Raw genomic sequence first — 16,754 nt, 5'->3', positions numbered from 1 at the left:
GTACAACGCACTTCACGATCCACCTAGGCTAACGATGTTTTCGGGAAACGGGGCCCAGATGTGTGTGGTCAGTTTATTTGGATGCGTCCTTTGTATACGTGTGGTAATAAGAACACTACTCACTTTTTGTGTGTTTGCATTTCCTGCTATTTTGGTTGCGTACATTCGAATGTGTTTCCTGTTATTTGTTTGCATACACGTGTGGTCCTGTTTGGCTTGTTTGTGTGTATACTTGTACGCAAGCAAGTCCTTGTGTTTGTCTTTGCAAACAGAAGGTGTATACATGTGTGAGCCCACACAGGCATGTGTGTTCGTGCAAGTGTGTGAGCTATGAGAGAGTGCATTCATTTGTATGTGTGTGTGTGTGTGTGTGTGTGTGAGCAAGTGCATTCATGTGCGCGAGTGTGTGTGTGCGAGTGTGTGCAAGTGTGTGTGTGCAAGTGTGTGTGTGTGTGCAAGTGTGTGTGTGTGTGCATTTGTGTGTGTGTGTGTGCAAGTGTGTGTGCGAGTGTGTGTGTGCGCATTTGTGCGTGTGCGCGCGTGTGAGCGTGTGCGCGCATGTGTGTGTGTGTGTGTGCGTGCGTGCGTGTGTGTGTGCGTTCTCACTGTTTGTCTGACCTTTCAGACACCAACATACAAACGATAAGATGATATTAAGTCAGCGAGGTGAACCCCAACCAATAATCCATAGCACACAGAGAACCACAACACCTAAACAAAAACAATACCGCACCACACAATAAAGGCGTCTGGTTCCCTTTCTCAGATATAACACACACAGTGAGCAGTGACGCCACACTGTAAATCATGCATTAGATGGTGGGGATTACATAAGCGGTCGCGTCTGCACCGGAAAACATGAAGGATGGAGCCCAGTTGATGATCCCTCCTGCTGTGAGCCTTCCCCTTCCCCAACCACTGATGTTCTCCCACTCAGAGATGTACATCGCTCTGTGTGTGTGTGTGTGTGTGTGTGTGTGTGTGTGTGTGTGTGTGTGTGTGTGTGTGTGTGTGTGTGTGTGTGTGTGTGTCTTTCGGAGTGTGTGCTTCTCCGTATGTGCGTGTGTCTCTGTATGTGTGAATGTGTCTTAGTGTGTTTGTCTAATTTGTGTGTGTGAGTGTGTATGTGTGTCTGAGTTTGGTGTCTCGTTATGTGTGTGTGTGTCTGAGTGAGTGTGTGTCTCAGTATGTATGTATGCGTGTCTGTGTCTCATTATGTGTGTGTGCGCCCGAATGTGTATGTCTCATTATGTCTCAGTAAGTACTCTGTGTGTGTCTGTGTGTCAGTTTGTGTGTGCGTGCGTGTGTCTCATTAAAACTGGCAACAGGGAAAAACATGAAACCGGTTTGATTGCATGCTTGAGATTAATTAGCATGTGTGTGTGTGTGTGTGTGTGTGTGTGTGTGTGTGTGTGTGTGTGTGTGTGTGTGTGTGTGTGGACTCTGGGAAGACAGCAATCTGCTAGGTCACGGGTTAACATCAGTCAAAGGAAAAGTGGTACGCTTCTATCAACCTGGACAATTACTGAATTAAATGTGACCTGCCACGGTTGGAAAAAAAACGTCCCCTTTTATTAGATGTTAATCTGTAGAGATGTAAACGACAAGGCAACAATAGGGGCATCTCAGGTACGTTTTTTTACACAAGTAATGAGTAATGCAGCAACCTGTCACAGCTTAATATCGAATAATGTTATGGAACAACCTAAATCACCAGCTTCCGCCAGAGACTCAAGACTCACGTGTTCAGAGTTCACCTAGACTCTGCATAGCCTCCTCCCGTACACACACACACCCCTCTTATGCACTTTGTATGTTGTATGTCCTGGCACTAAAATAGTACTTAGCATCGTGTAGCGTCTAATCGTATACGGGGAATGGGTTAACCTAGTGATTGTTAGTGATGGCACTTGTTTCTATGAACATCCTTACTGCACCAACAGCGATATCTTGTTATTGCTTTCTTCTGACAAACATTCTCGTTGAAAGTTGCTTTTGATTAAAGCTTCTGCTAAAAGCACTATATGTATATCGTACTCCTTTTCACCATCCCCTAACAAACTCTAGCTACATGCGGTCACGTATCCTGATAACATACTAAGTAAAACCCATCTCATGACATTGCTTATAACACAGTACTTGTGATGACTAAAACAGGATGAGATACAACTTAATGCAGGCACTCCCACTTTGTTTATCTGCCCGTGACATTGCCGTTGACTTTGTGTCCCCCTCACCACTAAATCACTACCGTTTGAGCTCATTAATCTCCTGCCGCGATGCAAATCATCAGAAAGCACACAGAGGTAGGAGGGACTCGAGGGAAAAGAGGGGTGCGTCTCCCAGCCGAAAGATACCCCCTCCCACATCTCTTTTATGCACTTATTGTATGTTGTACATCCTGGCACTTAATGTACACACTTATTGTATGTTGTACGTCCTGGCCCTCAATGTACACAATTATTGTACGTTGTGCGTCCTGGCACTAAATGTACGCACAAATTGTATAATGTACGTCCTGGTACTTAATGTACACACTTATTGTATGTTGTAAGTCCTGGCACACACACACACGTTTTAGTCATTCCGTGCGGAAGATAGTTCCGAAGACTTTATTGTGCGGACGCAAAACGTACTTTGAAAAATGCGACGGAAAATCTTAAATTTAATTATTATTACATATTTGAACTTTTCAAAAACCTCAAGCGTCTTGTGGGCTGAGCCTGAGTGTACTACCTGGGACCTATTGCATACAGCTAAAAGACCCATGGTAAGTGTTAAGAGCCAGGTCGTCTCAGAGCCATTTCTGAGACGAACATTGTCGTCATCCAATCTCATATCATGCCTTGTTTACTACTAATTATTAAATTCACTGGAAATCACCTAGGATATGAAATGGCGAGCTGTTGCTTGCTTTGAGGCAACCAGTGGGGGGGGGGGAGAGAGAGAGAGAGAGAGAGAGAGAGAGAGAGAGAGAGAGAGAGAGGGGGGGGGGGGGACATTAAATATGGATAGTGGCGCTTGTTGACTCATCTGGGGGCCTGTTAGCAGTTGGCGGCGTCGTGGTGAGCTACAGCTGTCTGTCACCCGCTTGGGCTCGTCGCTCGTCAGTTTGTCTCATAAGAAGGCGATATCCCTCGGAAATTAATCAAACGAAATGTTACCATCAATAATAGATGAAGAACGCTGCCCCCCCCCCCGGCCAAGAGAAATCACGGCGACAAAGGAAACTATAGAGATGAAAGCTCGCTCAATTGAATAAAATAATAACTTTTCGAATCACTTTTTCTTGTTTCACTTTCTCTGGGCGGGCTTTGGTCGGCAAGGTTACGACCGGACCACGACATCGTTGCTCGCTCGTCCTTTATTAATGCTTTAAAACTATTCGGTCCAGAGCTCTCACTCTGGGACGCACACACACTCACTCTCTCTCGCTCTCTCTCCCCAAATCCCGCACACCCTCACCCTCCCCAACTCACAAACTGTCCCAAACACAGACTCACACTCTCTCTCCCACCCCCCCCCAATTCACACACACACTCTCTCTCTCTCTCTCCCCAACTCACACTCTCTCTCTCTCTCTCCCCAACTCACACACACTCTCTCTCTCTCTCTCTCTCCCCAACTCTCTCTCTCTCTCTCTCTCTCTCTCTCTCTCTCTCTCTCTCTCTCTCTCTCTCTCTCTCTCTCTCTCTCTCTCTCTCATCTCTCTCTCTCTCTCTCTCTCTCTCTCTCTCTCTCTCTCTCTCTCTCTCTCTCTCTCTCTCTCTCCCCAACTCACACACACACTCTATCTCTCTCTTACTCCCTCTCTCCTCTCTCTCCCTCTCCCCTTCCACCATTTAAATGACTGATTTAGCCTTCTTCTTCTTCTTCTTTGTGCCTGCTCTCATTAAAATAGATTACATCTGTCGGGTATTTCAGGGTGCGGTGGGGGTCCGGGGTCCAGGGGGCCAGAGGCGGTCCCCCCCCCCCCCCCCGTTAGAGGAGCAGAGGCAGCCTCATTGCTCAACGTCCAGCCAGCCCAGTGCTGACTGTGATAAAACACTGCAAGGGACGGCGGGACTGGGTGGCGTGTGTGTGTAGGTGTGTGTGTGTGTGTGTGTGTGTGTGTGTGTGTGTGTGTGTGTGTGTGTGTGTGTGTGTGTGTGTGTGTGTGTGTGTGTAGGCAAGTGTGTGTGTGTGTGTGTGTGTGTGTGTGTGTGTGTGTGTGTGTGTCTGTAGGTGACTGTGTGTAGGGTTGTTTGTCTATATAGGTGTGTGTGTTGCGCCGTTTGTGTGTGTGCATGTGTGCAGGTGTGTGTGTTGCGCCGTTTGTGTGTTAGTGAGTGTGTTACGCCCTGTGTGTGCGTGTGTGTTGCGCCATGTGTGCACGTGTGTGTCTTCAGCCCGGGGTGTGTAGGCGCGTGTGTTCGTCCGTGGTTCCGTGCGCGTGTTCCCTTCATACGATTCCTTATCTCTAACTTGTACATCACTGAAAGGTCACAGACAAAGATATGAGGAGGATGGAAATTCCTCAGACCAAACAAAGGAAGGAAAGAGAGACGAGCGTGAGGAAGCTGGGAGGGAGGAGGACGGGTCATTGTGGGATGGAGGGAGAGACTGACGAGCAGACAGGCCGATAGAAGGAATATAAATGATTCAGGAAGGTCAAATAGTGAGAGAGAGAGAGAGAGAGAGAGAGAGAGAGAGAGAGAGAGAGAGAGAGAGAGAGAGAGAGAGAGAGAGAGTATATATATATGACGGTGCAAAGCCAAGGTCGCCAGAGAGAGGTCACATGTCACATTTAGGACGGAGAGATTAAAGTCGAGATGGCAATGGCCGAGAATCCGAGGAAAACAAATCACCCTCCGGAAGCGTATATTTTTCGAATTCCGCCTCGCCCCCGAAGAACTCTGCAGGTGACGTCCGACGGGAACATTGTGTGCGCGGGAAGACCGAAAAAGGGGAGGGCGGGCGGGATTTATGATGATGTGATCCTTCATCTCCACGGAGACGCCGCCGGGGCCGACTAATGGAACGTCGGGCGACCAATCGGAGACCGCGTCGACGTGTAAAAAAACAGTTTGACTGTATATGAAGTTTTTCGGCCGAAAAAATTAAATAAACTTTGTTTTGAAGTACGCTGACTTGTTCGAGACGGGGGGGGAGGGAGAAATGATTTGAAAGGCGAGGAGGAGAGGGAGAGAGAGGGGAAGGGAAGGATATGGTTGAATGGATGAAGGACGGAGAAACGGTTTGGATAGAAGTTTGAGGGAGGGGGGGGGGGAAGGATGAGATGATCGAGGGAGGTTAGACGGAGGAACGGGTGAGGCAGCGACCGAGGGAGGGAGGGAGGGTGGTATTGAGGAGAGGAAGTAGGATGACGAGGGAGGAACGAAGCCAGCGGGGATCAGCGGTGAGAGGATCATAGAGTCATGATTCTCTCGGATGGAGGGACTGAAAGGGAGAAGGGAGAAGGGTGGAGGAGGTGGAGAGGAGGCGAGGAGCTTACGGACGAGTGAGCGAAAGAGGATTTAAAGCAATACAAAAAAATGGAGGAAGCAAGGAAACGATGAAAGGAGAGACGACCACCGAGGGTGGAAGGGAGAAGACATCGTGTGTGACCGGGTGGGGGGGATTATACCTGGGGACGCACCCCCGCACACAGGGCGCAAGGCGCACACACACACACACACACAAAGACACAAAAAAAAACAGGGCGCAACATACACCCGCCCAAGACATTAGATCTCTCATTGCATAGAAACACACGGAAACACACACACACACACACACACACACACACACACACACACACACACACACACACACACACACACACACACACACACACACACACACACACACACACAAATAGAAACAAACCCACACATATAAACACACCCACACATACAAACACACCCACACACACACACCCAAGACATGAGGTCATCCAATGCATTGAAACACCAAAACACACACACACACACACACACACACACACACACACACCCTTTCACCGAAGGACCCTGAAGCAACATCTTTGGGGACAAGGAGTTGAGGGGGGATTTAAAAACCAGACGTCGATAATCGTGTCATTTTTCCTCCCTCATCTATTTTGTCCAGTCGGTCAGAAAAAGTGTAGTGTTCGGTGTACATAGAATGATTAGGGTGGGGGAGGAGAGGGAGAAGGAGAAGGAGAGGAAGGAGGATGAGAGGGAGAAGGACAAGGAGAGGGGGGGAGGAGGAGGAGAGAGAGGATGAGAGGAGGAGAGAGAGGGAGATGGAGAGGGAGAAGAAAAGGGAGGGGGGGGGATGGAAGGGAGAGAGAGAAGAGGGGGTGGGAAAAGGAGAGGGAGGAGGAGATGGAGGAGGAGAGGGAGTAGGGAGAGGGAGGAGGAAGAGGAGACGAGGGAGAGGGAGGAGGAAGGGGAGATGAGGGAGAGGGAGGGGGAGGAGGAAGAGGAGATGAGGGAGAAGGGGAGGAGGAGGAGGAGAGGAAGGGGGAATAGAGGGAGAAGGATCGCAGGTCGACAGAAAACTGATTATCCTGCCAATTGCTCCTGTGCTGTGTGTGCGAGTTTCTTTTTTTTTTTTCTCGTTTTTTCGTAGGTAAACAATGGCTTCAAACACAGCATTATCTGGCAGCTGTTATATAAATGACATACAATTGGCGATGAGAATCTATCTCTCTCTCTCCCTCTCTTCCCTCCCTCCCCCCCACCCCCCCCTCACCTGGCTGTGTTGGCATGCGGAGGCAGGAATTAGCCGGCCCTATGTTCCGAGCGACTCCCCGTCGCTAAAAATAGACATCGCTTGTCACGTCTCGACTCTCCCCTCCTCCCCCCCCCCCCCAGCCCCCCCAAGAGATCCCTCTGTGAAGAAGCGAGCGTTTAAAAATACCTTTGCCGTGACGCGTTTATTTTTTTAATAACATTCCTTTAAACTCGAGCGAGACGCTATTTATGTGATCTTCTTTTAGTCCTTTTATTTTCGGTTCCGTTTTTCTTCTTTCTTCATCCGCCTGCTGCCTCGTCTTCGAAAGACCGGGGCTCCTAATAATACACTCTGTTTGATTGGCTGAGCTCCAGCCGTCCATGGTATGGGGTACAGTTGAACAACCGGGTGGAACCGGTTCCTGAATCCATAACTGTCGTGGTTTAACAAACAGGCTGATTTAGGAGCGTCCTGAATGTGTTGACTAAATGTAAACCTACAGCGTACAAAATGCATACTGTGCGCATGAATGAACTAAAAAGATGATATTATATTAATGACAAATGCAAATACTGGCTGCCTGCTGCAAGCGAGCGGCAACGCACAAATGCGTTTACGCGACACAAAAGTAACACATGCGCAGACCCAAAGAATACAAATACAAAGATATGCAACGATAGAGAAAGACACGCAGAAAGACAGAAACACGCACACTCACAGGGCAAAACACACACACACACACACACACACACACACACACACACACACACACACACACACACACACACACACACACACACACACACACACACACACACACACACACACAGTATTACCCCCCCAGTATCGCACACAAAAACACATAGAAAACGCACACACACACGGTATCAGCCCCCAGCATCACACACACACACACACACACACACACACACCATGATTTCCCAGAGTTTGATGGTTCTACGCCGGGGTGCTCCCAGCTCAGCGTGGTGAATATTAGGAGCGGCGTAAAAACGAGTCACAGTCCGATCACCGTGAGCGTCGGCACGGCGACAACGACCACATCGGCTTTTCGGGGGGTCGTTTGTCGCCGATCTCGTTTTTCATTAATTCGTAATACGTTCCGATGAAGATACGACTTCCTGCCCCGCCCGAGGGCGCTGTCACAACACGGGTTTCACACCAGCGCGCTTTCACATCCGGCCGTGGATGGGACGACCATGTTCTGAAAAACGCTGATTTTTTTACAGATTTTCATTTTTTGCTCCTCTGCGCTTGCCTTTCAAGAAGTTTCAACCCGAAGTCTGTTGTATTTTAAAGTTATCTTTTTTTTTTATATGAACTCTTGTTGGACTTTCCCCTTCAATTGACTTAGAGCCTTCTCCTGGGCTGCTCCCAGGCTCTGGAACCCCCTCCCCCAAGACAGAGACTTAAGAGTCCCTCTCCCATCCAATCCCACCACAAGCCCAATCCTTTCTCTGCCTTCTCTTAGCCCCCCCCCCCACCCCTGTCCACCCATGTGTTAGTGCTGCATGTCTGTTTGTTTAACTACCAGCGGCCCTCAGTGTAAAGAGACTTTGAGTCCTAGAGAAGCGCCATGTAAGTCCCATTTACTGTTATCATTTTCACCTTTCCCATGATTTTACTTGAATCCCATTACCGAGGTACCGGTAACACTGGAACTTTCTAGATGCTTTGAATGTGCCCCAAGCAGTTATGTTGCAACTCATTGTATCTGAAAACCTTGTATCCATATCTTCCAGTAAGAGCGCTACCTTAGTTTCTCAACGTCCTACCTGATGAATTAAATCAATACTACACGCAGTAAATAAAATATTTGTGCTTGCAATATTTAACCGGTATTCGATTGCAAACCCCGGGGAGATCGATGGGAGGCGACCACGGTGTTACTGGAGCGTCACGCTCGTCTGATTCTGAAAACAACAATAATGACAACAGGGGCTGAAGCAGATAGCCGTGCACGTGCTCGCGCACACAAATAAAGCTTGTCGGAGCGGAACGCACACACAAACAAAACGGCCTGGCTAAAGGCTGATCGCTTTCCACGTAAGCCCCCCCCCCCCCCCCCCGCCCCCCCAACACACACACACACACACACACACACACACACACACACACACACATTAACAAATTAAACATTGACAAATACTGAGACACAGACACACACACACAACTACTGACTGAAACACACACACGTAGACAACACACACGCAGGTACGCACACACACACACACACACACACACACACACACACACACACACACACAAATAGTGAGATACAAGCTCACAAACACATGTGGACACACAAACACACACACACACACACACACCAGCCATCCTAGACCCAAACAGCTTCACCTTGTCTAATTTCCCACTCTGCTCGGCCAAGGTGCTTTGTGGGTAGTCGCAGACTCGAGATCCGCACGCTCTAAACCCAACTCATGCTTTTCACCGAGACTTCCAGTGGCGTGATCATCTGCCGATCCGCTCGCGCAGGGCTCCTGCTGGGGTAATGAGTCCAGATGTGCGGCCTGACGCTTTATTCTATCTCCTGACACACTGCACTCTACATCTGCTGAGGCGTGCGCACTGCGACCCGGCACTTTGATTCCAAAAGGCCGGGGATGAAATAAATGAAAAATAAAACGATTACTCGGTCCAGCGCGGCCAAACGAGATATTTGACAAACGCACACACGTGCATCTGTGTGCGCACACAACTGCACGCACACCTCGCCTATCGAGGCTAAGTCGGACACATGCTGGGACACAGACGCACATCCATGCTGAGACACACACACACACACTCAGAAACATGCACACACATAATGAGACACAAACTCAGGCACCCACACACACAAGCACACAGACAAAACACACACACACACACACACACACACACACACACAGTGAAGCTTTTAAGGCCCTCAGATTAGTTAAGTGGAGGACGTCTCTCTTTTGTTGAGGTTCCCCTGAGACTAAGTTTAGTGGCGCTGAAGTGTTATCCCCTCAGATCGGCCCTTAAAGCGCCACTGAGTGCTTGATTCCCATTAATCCCCCAGATTAGGGGAAGACGACTTCATCACCGCGCCAGGAAGGGGGAGCGAGTGGCCCTAATCCCACCACAATTGATACACACACCCAGAGACAAAACACACACAGACAGACACACACACACACAGGCATCGCACTTACAAACACACACATACTGAGACACACGCGCATACTGAGAAACACACACTCACAAACACACGCGCAGGCACACACACATACTGAGACACAGTCACAAACACAGACACACATCCTTTGACGCACACAAAATGCACCATCGATTAATAATGCGCATACTTACAGTAGGTGGTTAAGTTCAATGTACTGCAATAATTCCCATTCTATCTATTTATATGTTAATGTTAAGACCTGTGCATGCATTTTGGAGCTAATTAGTAATGTTATCATTTTTTTTTTGAATAAACAAATAGATATTACAAAGACACGTGAATTGCAGAAACGCAAACACACACACACAAATTGCAGAAACGCACACACACACACACATTACAACAGAACCTATTTCGTACAAATAAGACTCTTCAGATACTATAGCCTATAATCGTAGATTGGAAAACCAGTCACAGGCCGTCCAAACGTCTGACAGAGGGCCGACCCAGGCTTGGTCCTCAAGAGGTATTTACGGCCTTCTGAGTATTTACTTGTGTTTGTGCGACCATTGCGTATTTCAGCCGAACAATTATCAGACAAATTGACTCTTGAGAAAGGCCAGCCGTCTGGTGACAGCCGCCCCATTTTGCCGGTTTCTCTCGGCCGCGTGCGTCCACAAGGTCAACCCGGAGAAAAACGATGTGCGTTTGCATCGTTGACTTTGCACTCCAGTCCCCAGCGTGTTTTGGTGGGAACGTGCAGAAGTCTGCAGAAGTACGCACACACACAAATAAGTATAACTGTTGGGTTTTCTGTGGAGGTCTGCCATTTTTGTAGTTTTGTTATTGCTTAGTTACATGTTTCAATCAAATGTTTACTGTAGTAAGTAAGTTATTGACGAACATCTGAGGCTCGGCAGCCCAATGGCGTAGTCGTGCATCTTTAAGAGAACAGTGTGGTGTTGGTCCATGTGACTGGTGTTCACCCAATAAAAAGGTGCCGCAAGATTTGTATTATTGGTAGATAACTTTGACCCGGTGGGCAGCCACTTGATTTATTACCTGCTTTCCCTTTGTGAAAAATAAACAGACAAAAGTGGAATACTGAGTAATATCCTTTGTACACCGGGTTACCCTTTCCGTGGGGAGAAAACTGAACAATAACCATAATGCTGGTGTTTACTAAGTTAGCGTCAGTAAGAAAGGATGTTTAAGATAAGATAAGATAGCCATTATTGTAATGTACAGTCACCTATGCAACGAAATTGGGAGTGCCAACTGAAGGTGCATTACACATACAAAAAAACAAACAAGCAATTTAGGTTAAAAATTGTAAAAAAACAAGACAGGAATAACAAGAAAAACATTTGGAACAAGACAAGGACAGGCGATGAGAATAAATGAATATAAAAGGCCGTAAGAATATTGCACTTTATAGAAAGTGAGGTATATGTGTGTCTGTATAACGTTTTATGTGTGTTAAGTTTGTGTGTGTCACAACTGGGGGGGTCTGTCTCAGTGCATGTGTGTGCGTGCATGTGTCTTTCAAATGCAGACAATCATGTCTGCATTGACTGGGTAATCAATAAGTGCAGCACTTTTTATCTTTCAACAATCCCTTTGGGACAGAAAATGTTGTGAACACACATTGAGACGTCTATCTATTCAAGACCTATCTGCCCAATTTTTACATTAACCATAAGGAGAGGTCGGGGAAATTTACAGAAGCATGGCTGAGTGGACTTTTTACAATAAAAGTGTAAATTAAGCGGTGGTACATCACTGGACGTTGACCATCCCCCATTTAACACAGAAAAACAATGAGTAAGACTTTTTAAAAGAATACGAGTCAGGCGGTTGAATCCCCTTTGAATCACCAAATGGAGAGCAGAAGAAAGCTATAAAAAGAGCACAAGGGGAGAAAGATGTGAAGAGCATATTGTCGGAGGAGAATAAACGAGTGTTACATCATGGGGAGGCAGTTGTGCAGAACATGTACTTTGAATGGACACACACAGAGCTCAGACACACACACATCAAGCGCGGCACACCACACTCACGAACGCGGAAACATACAGACCTCAAACCCATACAGATCACACGTACACAAACTTGACACACACACACACACACACACACACACACACACACACACACACACACGGCTGTGTAACAATGAACGAGCAAAGCGCAGACATTCATTTTTTTCTTATTTATTTATTTATTTTTCCTGTGGTAAACACGATTTGGTTTCACGCTTTTAATTTGAAACTGCGAGAGGCAAAACTGTGTACGAGGAGGTGTTGGCCGGACACGATAAGAGCGTGAGGTAGAGGTAGGTCGTTGGGAGATCGTAAAGAGTGGCTTCAGCATATTTCAACCCCCGAGTTTCATTTATGTCCACGGCGGGAAAAAATAAAATAAATGAAAAATGGAGCGATTAGGAAAAAATAAAAAATAAAATTGGTTTCGACAAACTCAGGAGTCTGAGTGCTAATCTGGGATGTCCAGATGTCTCGGAACCCCCCCCCCCCCTCCCCCAACCCCCCACCCCAGCGCACACAAACACATCAATATGCACAGCATGCACACACACACACATGTACACACACATGTACACACATGCGCGCAAACACATACACGCACACACACAGACACCCATTCGAGCACACACACACACACACACGCACACGACCACACACACATGCACACACAAACACGCGTGCAAACGTATGCGTGCACAATCCTTCCAACATTTGTTGGGGGAATAGAACGGCCTGGATTCTCACATTTCCCGCTTTAAATATAAATGAATTCCTACATTCCAGTATCTGTTCTTAAAGAAAGCTCTAAATCCCGCTACTGCCATGTTAGCCAAATATTTGAAGAAATATAAATTGCAATACTTTTTTTGGGCCATCACCCTTCTCTTCTGGGTTCTGGGAGCGTCCACAGAAAGATTTCTGCAAACAAAGAGGAACGGGATGTACAGGATTATATTTGTAGAATATATCAGTTATGGGATGGAATAGTACTGATAGATGCACACAAACCTGTACACACACACATTCACGTACACTTACACATGCATGGGCACACATGCATGCTTATTATAGTCTAGTTATACACAATATCGTTTTCACATTAATACAAAGAGGGTCATATTTTTGTATATTTCTTTAGCTTTATCCTCACAGGCCCACCCGTTAGGCCACACCCCTCACCCCCCATTGGAGGAAAGAACAAAAGAGATAAACGTGCAATAAAAGAAAGTAAATCCCTTCAAAGACGGAGAGGAAAGGTGTCCTGTCTCCCGATTGGGCAAGACATTGATCCTCAAACCGTCTGGAGTTGGCTGCGACCCTAGCTCGCCCACCTCCACCTCCTCTCTCTCTGATGACGTACAGCTCTTTATCCATCAGGCGGTACAGGCCATCAACAGGCCCCTTACTCAGAATAACTTTTACGCTTTCATCATGTAGTGAGGTGGTTTTACGCGAGTGGAATACTTTAACTACACCTGCAGTCCGAGAGAGAGAGAGAGAGAGAGAGAGAGAGAGAGAGAGAGAGAGAGAGAGAGAGAGAGAGAGAGACACACACGGAGGAGGGAGAGAAGCATTACTCTGGTTTTGATAATAGGCTTTTATTTTATTGATATTGGCACTGACATGAAAAGACCAGATTGAATCACGCACACACAGAGTTGTATGGTAACACACACACAGTTGTATGGAGACACACTGTATGGACACACAAACAGTTGTATGGACACACACACACACACACACACACACACACACACACACACACACACACACACACACACACACACACACACACACACACACACACACACACACACACACACACACACACACACACACACTCCGCCTTGCCCGGTGGCACTCACTGCACATCATTCACGTCTACGAGGCCTATGAAATCAGCAATAATCATGATTTCCAATTCACCCTACGGTTGCCAAACATCGGCGACGCCGCAAGAGATAAAAATAAACGAATGAATGGACCTCCTGTTCCTCTGCAGCGAAGGACGAGCCAACACGCAGTGCCACCCCGACGCCTGCAGGGGGCAGCGCTTTCAATTACATCTAGCAGACGAACAGTACAGGCATTCCATATTTAACACACCCCATCCCCCCCTTCTCTCCCATAACAATCACAATCTTGTGCCATCAATGATTATTAGTATCCGATGTTTACAGTCTATTCCAGTCGTGTTTCAACCTTTACTTGTATGATGAAATTGTGTTACGATTGTCTGTGCACAATCTGTGCACACACAACACACAAACACTCACTCACATATATACACACAAGCACACAACACACAAACACTCACTCACATATATACTCACAAGCACACACTTATTCACAAACACTAACTTTAACTCTTATGCGTAGGCACACACACGGTGAGTATCAGCAGACGCGACTTCCTCCTGACCTTGTGCGTGTTTGGATGTGCGCCTCGCCGAGAAGCGCAGACGACAGTTTACGATCACTGAACCGTCAGCATGTTTACCTTGTAGGCTCTCCTCCAGTTACACTAATCCATCCTCCTACTCAAACCATAAAGCACAATGGGCTTTCAATCTGGTAACAGTAAAAACATCACATACAAGTGTTTGCGTGCACGTATTCACACACACACACACACACACACACACACACACACACACACACACACACACACACACACACACACACACACACACACACACACACACACACGTTTTAACTTGGTCTCTTTATGTGTCACTTTGTGGTTTATGATATTTATTACCCAGGCAGCTATTGGAATCAGGCCAACACAATGTCTAACAATGTTGATGAATGAATTGAGATTTCAACACAAATGCTGGAACCAATTCCTTCAACCCCTTATTTGAATAGTTTTGCATGGACGCAGTACACATCTTAAGTCGTAGGCTGTCAGCTGGTAGCCTACTTTGCATTCTTCAACGCATGCATGTTAGGCCCTGATGTTGGATCATGACTTGGGCTGGAGTACAATGCACTCGAACAACGCCTGCATATGTCACTTGTCAAACCCACCGCCTAGGTCGACTGATGACGACGGGGAGTGCTCAATAATTCATACTCTCACCCTTGTTTTAACCTCCAAGTTTGAAGAACAATAGACCAATTTGGAAAATAATATATGACAAACACAAAAATCCTTAGTCCATGCGCAACATGTAATTCGAATTGAGAAATTCACTTTTTGTATCAAATAGTGAAATGTGAACACAATTCGATCAGACACTTAAATGCTTTAAGGACGCGAATCCATTTGATCTCACGCGTCATGTTTGTCCACTGCAGCTACGGTGCACTACCGCCACCTAGCGGTTACCCGACGTCACTGTACCTTCAGTTCAACTCGATTATAGTTATTGGAGGCTTCAGAAACGTTGAGCTATTTCATGCACCATTAACATGCATCAAATACCGCCGATAACAAGGATAATTGGATTTTAAATTAACACAATTAGTTTCCCAGAGATTGATGTCGGTTATTGATGCACGTGCATTCCATCCATGTCCAATAATAATTTTTCACCCATGCGTCAACCCTCTCCCTGTTATTCTAACGAGACAAGACGGCTGAGTGGTGGGCTAAGCCGTCGGCGTGTGAAGGTGAGGGGACAGCCTGCTGTGAAATAGTACATTTCGTTTTATAATCGCCACCAGGACACATTGTCAAAGAGTCACACTCTCCTAACTAAAACTTAAACGATAGCATGACACTCTAGCCTCAACAGCACAGGTTAGCCATGAGGCTCAGGGCCGTGCAGAGACCCTTTGAGGGGCAGGGGCTCAAATTAAAAAAAGGGCACATGTGTGTTCATGAACTCATCAGAAGTGGTTTGGTGTTGATATCTATAAAAACAATTAAGCTATTACAAAATAAAAGCCTTGAATACGAATTAGCCTAACTATACACAATGTATACGTGTGACTTTTAATTTTTTTATGTTTTTCTATTAAACACAGGGTGGTGGGAACTCCACAATGAGTTTATGAACGAATCAGAAGTGGTTTGTTGTTGATATCTATAAAAACAAGTGAGCTATTAAAAATAAAGCCTTAAATATGGATGCAATACATGCACTGAAAGCTTTTGCATTTTTTAAAAACAATTAAAAGTCTTTCTTTAGAATGAGGGGTAGTGGGGACTACAAAACGAGTACATAAACACATCAGAAGTGGTTTGATGTTGATAGGATGAATTTCGATTGAGTTATTAAGAATTGAAAAAAATTCCGTTGCACTTTTTTGACGGTCCCTAAGCACTTGACGCTATTAAAGATACAACCCCGGAAAATCGACGAATGTCGAATATAAAACCAATTTCACCCCGTTCTGCCAGAGACACTAAGACAGAGTAGACATGAAACGGATTTGGCCATGTCATGTGGCCAAGTAGTTACTACAGAGTATACAGATTAAATATAACGATGTATGCTTTCCCTTTGCAATTTCAAAAGGTTTCCCAGATAGGTTAGATGTATAGCTAGCTGGTAGGCTATAGAAAATAAACCGAGTGGTAGCCACTTTCACAGGTCAGTTAAAACGATGCTTGTTGAAAAGCTTTTGCTGGCAAACATAGGCCTATACTTCAAAATGAGACTACAAAACTAGATAACTGTTAGTTTATTTAGCATTATCAACTTTATGGTTTTGGAAACAACTGTCTGTGTCTGACTCTGTAGTGATCTTACCCTGCGTTGTACCGTCTCTTAAAACAACAAGCGCATCCTGCAGGCAGGCAAATTGTGAAAGGTCACGTTGATAGCCTATGACGTCACTCAGCGGCAGCAGCGCACTGAGCGCCGGTAAACAAGGCTACA

Source organism: Gadus chalcogrammus, chromosome 4, assembly GCF_026213295.1.
Source record: "Gadus chalcogrammus isolate NIFS_2021 chromosome 4, NIFS_Gcha_1.0, whole genome shotgun sequence".
Lineage (NCBI taxonomy): Eukaryota > Metazoa > Chordata > Actinopteri > Gadiformes > Gadidae > Gadus > Gadus chalcogrammus.
Note: the sequence above shows the minus strand (reverse complement) of the source record.